Here is an 8,664-nt window from a genome sequence, read left to right on the forward strand (position 1 = left end):
TAATGGGATAAAAAAACTACTCCATCAAATTGTGCCACGGAACATTATTACGGTCTAACTGTATTTTTATATAGTACTAATATATTTTATCTTAAGAAAATGCGATGATGTACCATTTTTAAGTAGCTAGGGTCTCGATAAAAGATGTAATTTTAGTTGTATTTTACAATATAATTTAGTTATTCCAGAAATTTATATCTAGCTTCTTTTATACTCTAGTAAGTACTAGTAGTATTTTATTTTGATCCCAACTCATTATTGATTTAGAACTCTAATGGAGCATATTTAAAACTTTTTAGGCCAAACTCTCTTTAGGATTTAAAACTTACACTCTTAAAATCTTATGACCAATATTAAATTATTAATGTCATGAATGGAGCCATGGAGGTAAAATCCCGTGCCAAATTATAAATGCTCCATATAGAGTGGGACGAAGGGCGTAATAAATAAATTTAAAAGTTTAAATTAAATTTAAAAAATTGCAACGGGCTGAAAATGTGAAATAATTTTTTCATAAATAAATTATACTATGAATTTTCCAGTTCAGCGCATCCTCGTCACGTGTCTCAGGACCCTATCCATGAGTCATGAGAAGGCACCAATTATTTTAATTTTGATGATAAAGAGTTATTTTAAAACCTCCAAATTACTAAAATAATTTTTTTAACGATAATATATATTTTTAAATAGTGAGTATAACATATGTTTGTCTCCGACTCTCCGTTGTTCAGCAATAATTATTTTTTGAGCAATTAAATTGTTTGAGTTAAAACCGAAGCATTTTATGTTATATTTAAGCATATTATAGGTTTATACCCTTGTTTTAATTAGACGGAGGAGTATTTTGGCTTTAGTTTTCATAACAATAATATTAATCCTTAGGTCATCCACAACGTTGTCACTATATTGTCCCTTAACCGTCCCTTAAAACACTATTTGCAGACCCCACTGTACTTTTTTACTCCATCCCTTAACTAAGGGATGAAACCTGCAACCCTCCGTCCCTGAAATTACTATTCATTCAATTTCATTTTTTTTATTTTTTTCCAACAAATTCAATTAATAAAAAACACACTTCATTAAAAATAAAATACCATTACAACATAAAAAATACAACTTAAAAGTTAAAAAATTAAAAAAGCACACAATTAAAATCCTAAAAAAATAAACGTGGCATAATTTAAAATACAAGTTCATAGAAAATAAAAAAACTACTCCGCCGGCGAATCATCCCCCGAAGACGGTGGAGGTGCTCTAAAGCCGGTAGGAGGCGGAAGGCCAAGTTGTCCTGCCATAAAGACAATTCCGTTCCACCAGGCTTGGTACTGGGCGGGCGTAAGGGCATTAGCAATGGTGCGCCCTAAGGCGCGCCTTGGCGCGCCACGTCAGCAGTTTTATCCTCCTACCTCCCCACCTGCAGTGGGGCGCCCTAAGGCGCTCCCTATGGCGCGCCACGTCATCATTTTTTTAATATTTACAAAATCCATACGAATTTTAAAAAAAATACATTAAAATACGAATTTCAAAAACTTCATTTCATTTAATAAAAATTAATACATTACAATGCGAATTTAAAAAAATGCAAACTCAGCGACGGCGGTTACGAGCCCACACTTCTTCAATCATGTCGCTCATAAGCTGCGCATGCTCTTGTTGGTTGCGCATTGAGGCCTGTCTATATAGAATCTCTTCGAAGCCTAACGGTAACCCTCTATCGGGTGTGTCGGTCGATGTGCCGAAAGAGCTAGATGCACGGTCGTCTTCATTCCAGTCGGTGATGCTTCCGCTTTCACTCTCGACTATCATGGTGTGCATGATTATGCACGCATATATGACATCGGCGATGACTTCCTTGTACCAGAAACGAGCCTGCCCTTTCACAATTGCCCACCGTGATTGGAGCACCCCAAATGCCCGCTCGACATCCTTCCGCGCCGCCTCCTGCTTTTGCGCAAATAAAACCCTATTCTCACCAATTGGGCAGCTGACCGTCTTTAGGAAAACTGGCCACCGTGGGTAGATGCCATCGGCCAAGTAGTACCCCATATGGTATTGGCGTCTGTTGGCAGTGAACTCGATGGCCGGGCCGTTGCCGTTACATTGGTCGGTGAAGAAGGTGGACGAGTTGAGGACGTTGATGTCGTTGTTCGACCCGGCTACGTCGAAGTAAGCATGCCATCGTCCGCGTCGATCGTCCGCGACCTCCACAATGGGGCGGACGATGGCGCGGACGATGGCCCTCCGCGACCGAAGTATAGGGCGCGACTATCGTCCGCGCCCTATGGCACGCACCTGCAATGGGTGCGGACGATGGATGGCGCGGACGATGCGCGCCATCGGGCGTGCCATCGTCTGCCCATTGCGGATGCTCTAAGGCGGGAAGTGTTCGCCATTGTGGCGGTCATGTACATGGCCATAAGGGAGTTCGAGCCTCCCCCCAAGCCCGAGCCCGAGCCAGACTGGCTTGATTCGCCTCGGCCCTTCCTCGCTCTAGCCGCCTTCGCCGCGTTGGTCCCTTGCGGCCGACGGCGCCCACTGGATGATCCCCCGGCCGTGCCCTCAACCTCCTGCGAGACACCCTCTTGTGCGCCGCTGCCCTCACCGGCGTCACCAGACGAGTATTGGCCACTCGTCGTGTGCTTCGTGCGCTTGGAGGTTGAGCCCGAGCTAGAGCGGACACCGTCGGCCCACCTTTCCTCGTCCTTGACGATCTGCCAAACATCAACAAATTTGAATTGTTTAGCGGTGTCATCGTGGTAGACGCGCAAAGCCGACCTCAGAATGTCGTCGCCCGTCGATCCGCTTTGGTACTGAGCTGATTCGTTCGCGTAGATGCCGCAGAATCTTTTGACCTCTCTGTCGACACGGTCTAAGTGAGCGCGGAGCATCTTATATGTGCGGCGGCGGGAGCCCTTCGGCTTAATCTGGTGGTAGGCCTCAGAGACATTTTCCCAGAAACACTTCCGGCTTTGTTGATTCCCGACGATGGGATCTTATGAAACACGGATCCAGGCGTTGTACACCGCCAACGTTTCTTCCATGTTGTACGGATGCCGACCTAGATCCTCTTCCTCCTCCTCCTCCTCCTCCTCCTCGCCCACCTCCGTCTCTGCCCTGGAGCTTCCACCGCCTCGGCCTCCTCCCGGAGTGGGTTCAACGAAATAATCCTCCCGAATCTAGGATAATCCCTGCGAATGCCGCGGGGCAGAGGGACGGGCGTATGCATCCACATCAAAATTGGGTGGTTGGTACCCCCGGGAGTCGACGAACCTAGGGTGCCCGACGTCGAACCGGCACCACCCAATGTGTTGTACATGATCCCCCAGTCTCCGAACGCGTTGAGATCCCACGAGCCGGAGCCGCCACCGTCGGAACCGCCACCGCCGTGTTTCCATCGCCGGACATTTTGTGATGAGATGTTAGATGAAAATTGGAGATGCAATGGAGATGATTTTGGGAGAGAAGATGTGTAGTTGTGTGTGAAATGAAGATGAATTAGGTGTATTTATAGAGTAAAAAAATAAAAAAAAATAAAAAACAGCTAATTAAATGGTAACATTACCGTTTACAAATTTTATTTATTATTTATTATTTTTAATTCGAATTTAAAAAAATAATTTATTGAGTCAGCTTGACGATGCCCACTCGCGGGGCGGCGAGTGGGCGTCACGCATGGCGCCTCGGCGCGTGGCGAGACTGCCCGTCACTCGTCACGCCGGCACGGGATACGGGACGGGATTGGAACGGGCTGGGGACGAGACGGGGCGCCGCAACGCGTCGCGCCGCCGTCTCGTCACTCCGTGACGGAACGCGGGACACCCGCGTAACGCATTGCGGGTGCCCTTAAGATCTTGGCTTGTTCCCCTATTTAGGCATCCACAACGCCGTTCCTAAACCGTTCCTTAAACTACTATTTGCGGGTCCCACTGTACTTTTTTACTCCATTCCTTAACTAAGGAACGGAACCTGCAACCCTCTGTTTCTTATCTGTTCCTTAAATTACTATTCATTCAATTTCATTTCTTATTTTAATTTCCAACCCAATTCAATTAAAACAAACACACTTTATTAAATAAAATAAACTTACAACATAAAATTCGTAAAAAAAACATAATTTAATAATTTCCTAAAAAATAAAAGTACACAATTTTAATAATTTCATTCTCCAAAGTTTGCCCAAATGTGCTCAATATTTGACGCATTTGTTCAAAAGGATCCATTAGTTTGATTAAATTTGAGAGAAGAAAAATAGAGTTTATTTGAGATGAAAATTGGGGTAGAAATAGAGAGGAATAGATGTGTGTTTGTGAGTGAAATGAGTATGAAATAGGAGTATTTATAGAGTAAATATTGCAATTTTTTTTTTAAATTCGATTTTTTAAAAAAAAATGAATTATTGCGTCACCGTGACGAAACCCACTCACGGGGCAGCGAGTGGGTGTCACGCGTCGAATGAGAGCCTGCCACGTCGCCTCGGTGCGTGGCGGAACGTGTCGCGCCGCGTGCCGCGACAACGACACCCGGAACGGCATCCGCACGGAATGGCGACGAAACGGCGGCTGCAACGCGTGCCGCCGCAGAACCATTCCTCCGGAACGGCATAGGCACAGCAACGGCACAACGTTGCGGGTGCTCTTAAGCAAACACCCCAGATTCCCAGATCGATACAATTTAACAATCATCCTTAATAAGAGTAGGTAAAGACTAATGTAAAAAAGAAATTTAATCTGTCCAAACGCAACCAACCAATTAAAATTTGCCACGTCACATAGAGGCGTGGAGTTGATTTAATTTAGTAAAGAATTAGTGGTCACTGGATTAGAGTTGTTAAACTGTCACGTGGAACCCACAGTTTATATATTAGTAGATGAGAATACTGGGGCCCAGTTTATCCACAAAATTAATTTTTTACTTATGACGCGGGGAACATGCTGTTTTTAGTAAAATATAAATATACATAAATGGTACATTTACATATATATAATATCCTCAAAATTTTTAAATTTAAGTAAATTTAATTAAAAATTAATTTTATTATTTATTATATTAAATGTAGCAATAAGAAATAAGTGTTATAAAAATATGATGTCGAATCAGTAAGAAAACATTTTTTTTGCTGAAATATACAAAGATTAAGTTAAAATTTCAATTTTTTCCGAAGTGTTACAAAATGATTAGTATGACATTTATTTTAAATCAATTAATATTTATAAAATGATTTTCAACGTAAAATGTTAAAAAATGTCCAATTATATACGTATGTACATTTATCACTACCCGTAACTTTATCATTATTCCCGTGCAATAGTATTAAAATCAAATATAGTTAATTTACTCGATAATAATAATAAATTAATAAACATTACAAATTAAGATCATGTAAGTAGTACGTATTATTCTGTGTGGTTCAACCAAATAACGATAATTATATTATTTTATTTTTACCAAGACCTATTATTATGTAGTGGAGGCAGGTTTTCGCATCACCAATATTTTTATTACCTCGAATAATTAATAACTAAAATTTATAGTATACATGTATGTACCGTAACCTGAATTGTTTACTTTGTACTAATCGTTAACGCTTTTAATTATTTCGGATAAGATGATTTACTATTTTATACGTGGAAGCAAAATGCATTCAAACAATTACAAATATATTTGGAACTAATTCTTACAAAAGCAGGCCCCACGGGGTTGACTGCAAAATTGTCAACAAATAAATAACTTAAAATTATAAAAACAAATACTAGTAATGTTTCCATTTTTTTATTTTTCGTCGTCCGCCAATAATTTGGACCACTGAGCCTGGATGTGATATTTTAATTTCTGAGTAAAGCAACTAATTATTATAAATTTATCAAAATACATGTATATATAAGAGTATGACATATTCGATGTAATGTTCATTTATGGAATTTGAAAACTACAACACACAATTCGACCAATTATATTGCAGCTAGAGTCATTGAATGGAGATGTATTTAAAAGAGCCAAGACAGATGAGTCGTTGTATTGTGTTTTTGTGGGATGCTTTTTAGTTGTATTTATATAAGAGGGAAATGGGAAAAGGAAATGTGTAACTTTTGGTATTTCATTTTCATTGAAATTGGTAGCTACCATAGATATGGTTTTAACACATGGTCCCTTGCCCGACTTGGATAATTACTTTTCACCTTGAAATTGATCTAAGTTGGCCATTCGTCATTTCAAAAGCACATGTATGTCATACTACTAGTTTCAAAATCTTTTGAAATATTTTATCAGATCATGGATATTTGGGGATCATACTTTTGTAATTATAAATTAAGATCATATTATAATTTTTATACGAATTTGAATTCAAATCTTAAGTACTCATCTCAATATCTTTTGTTCATGGAAACTCACAAGTTCTATAACAATTCACCATCAAAACATGTTTTTGGATCTCGATTTTAATTCATCTTCACATATTTATATGACCTTCCACAAGTTTTTATGAGAATTATCTGATTTTCTATAATAAAGGAACACACTAGTGCATTTACATTCATGGTGGCCTCCAATAAGACCTCATTGAGTAATTTGGTCGTGTAATAATAGCACATCTATCATTGCAGTTTATTTTATCTTTAATAATAGTACTATAATTTTAGTTAGTTATTTATCATTTTACGAATTATTAAAATTAAAAGAAAATAAAATGAGGAATAATTAAACAAATTAGATGAAATAAAATTAATAAATTGTGATATAAACTAAAGATGATGTGGTATGATTTGAGATTTGAATAGAATGCTGACGTGACATCATTCTATAAAAATAAATTTTGATGTACGGCATCGGTATGCTATTCTCACTCCCATTTTATTATAAAACTAAAATTTTCAAATTTTTTATAAAAATTGTGTCAGATCAAAGTGTGATGTTTAATGGCAGACGAAGGGTGTAGTAAGAGTTATGGTTTAAGAGCACCCACAATGGGGCGCCCGATGACTCCATTGTGGGTGCCCGCCCGATGGCACGCCCTAAGCTTCGGGCGCGAAAGAAGCGCGGACGATGGCCTATCGTCCGCGCCATCGGGCACCATTGTGGGCTCCGCGGACGATGACACGCATTTTATATTTTTTTTAAATGCTAAATTCGAAAATTTTGTATAAATACCCCCTACCCCGGCTTCATTTGTAACATTTCATTTCATGATTCCACTCTCGAACTCACATTTTCGCCGGTTAATCAATGCAGTCTTCGCCGGTTTTTAGCTAATCGTTGTGTTTTTTAATTAGTTTGCATTATATATTTGAAAACATTTAAATTAATTAACTAAATAATAGTAAAACATATAGGACGTCCCTTAGGGCGCCCCACTGCAGGTGGGAGGGTAGGAGGATAAAAATGACGACGTGGCGGTGCATAGGGCGCGCCATTGCTAATGCTCTAAATGGGAACGACCATAAAGAGAATACTAATTTTTGTTGTTGTTAAATGGAGTATAAAAATTAGAAAAAGAAAAGAGAAAAGATTTTTGTTGGAAAAGGAATAAATTTACAACAACTTGTCATTTAATAAATGGAAATGGAAGACGAGAAATGGCATAATCTAGAGCATCGGCATCAAATACACTTTACAACGACAACGATATATTGTCCTTTCATACTGCTCTGGATAAACCTAATCTACTTTTGAAAGCGACTCTTGACCCCTACACATATCTTTTTGTGGATTTGGACTTAGCCACACATATTTTCTGCAATTTCTTTTTGTTTTTATTTTCATTTTGTTTAATAATGTAACCACCAACATTTGTGATATTTATACGTTTATTAATATCTAACCGTTGAAATTTCGACTATACTTTTGTTACTAAATTTCTGCCTTACCCTAAAAATATGAGAAAAAAATAAAAGGATTATATACTTAACGAAAAATGAAAATTGGTTATAGCAATATGTAGACCAAATTTATTAAGATTGATTTATTTTAGTTGGAGATGATTATTAATTAGGATTAGATCTTTATATCTGCTGCCATTCATAAATGGAAGGCTTAATATTTGAATTAGTTTGCAACACCTAGACTTAATTTAGTTACTATACTAAATTTAAACACCATTAATATACTTGTGTCACTAAAGACCTAAAGTTGAAAACATTTCCCACTATAGATAGATTATGATTGAAAAATTAATCATTTCCAGTTTCATGGAGTTGGAAGAGACGTGAAAATTAGTAGACGTTTTAATAATAAAGTAACAACCGAAAAGGGCAAAAAAATCTCTTTATTAGTAATCTCTTGGAAGCAAATTGATTTAGTGGCCTAACATTCATTTCAATGCATATCCACCACTTTTGGCTTTATAGATATGCTATGATTCTATCTATAATTATATGGAGTATAATTTATTACTGGTATAGTATATCGAAACAATAGATTTACTTTCCTCTGTCATATACATATCCCAAGTTGTATACTCCAATCTCCGAATAACTGACTATTTTGAAAAGGTTGAGTGTTTAATTTCAGAATTTTGTACTACAAAATACTACTATCAAACTAGTATTAATAAATTTACTATTGTTCAGTTTTTAATACTATTATAAGTTGATAAATTTGAAGACTCTTTATATGTGTGCAAACGGCTAAATTTTCTTCGCTTGTAGATCATGTTAAGTCCGTGTTTTC

Source organism: Salvia splendens, chromosome 10 (assembly GCF_004379255.2).
Source record: "Salvia splendens isolate huo1 chromosome 10, SspV2, whole genome shotgun sequence".
Classification (NCBI taxonomy): Eukaryota; Viridiplantae; Streptophyta; class Magnoliopsida; order Lamiales; family Lamiaceae; genus Salvia; species Salvia splendens.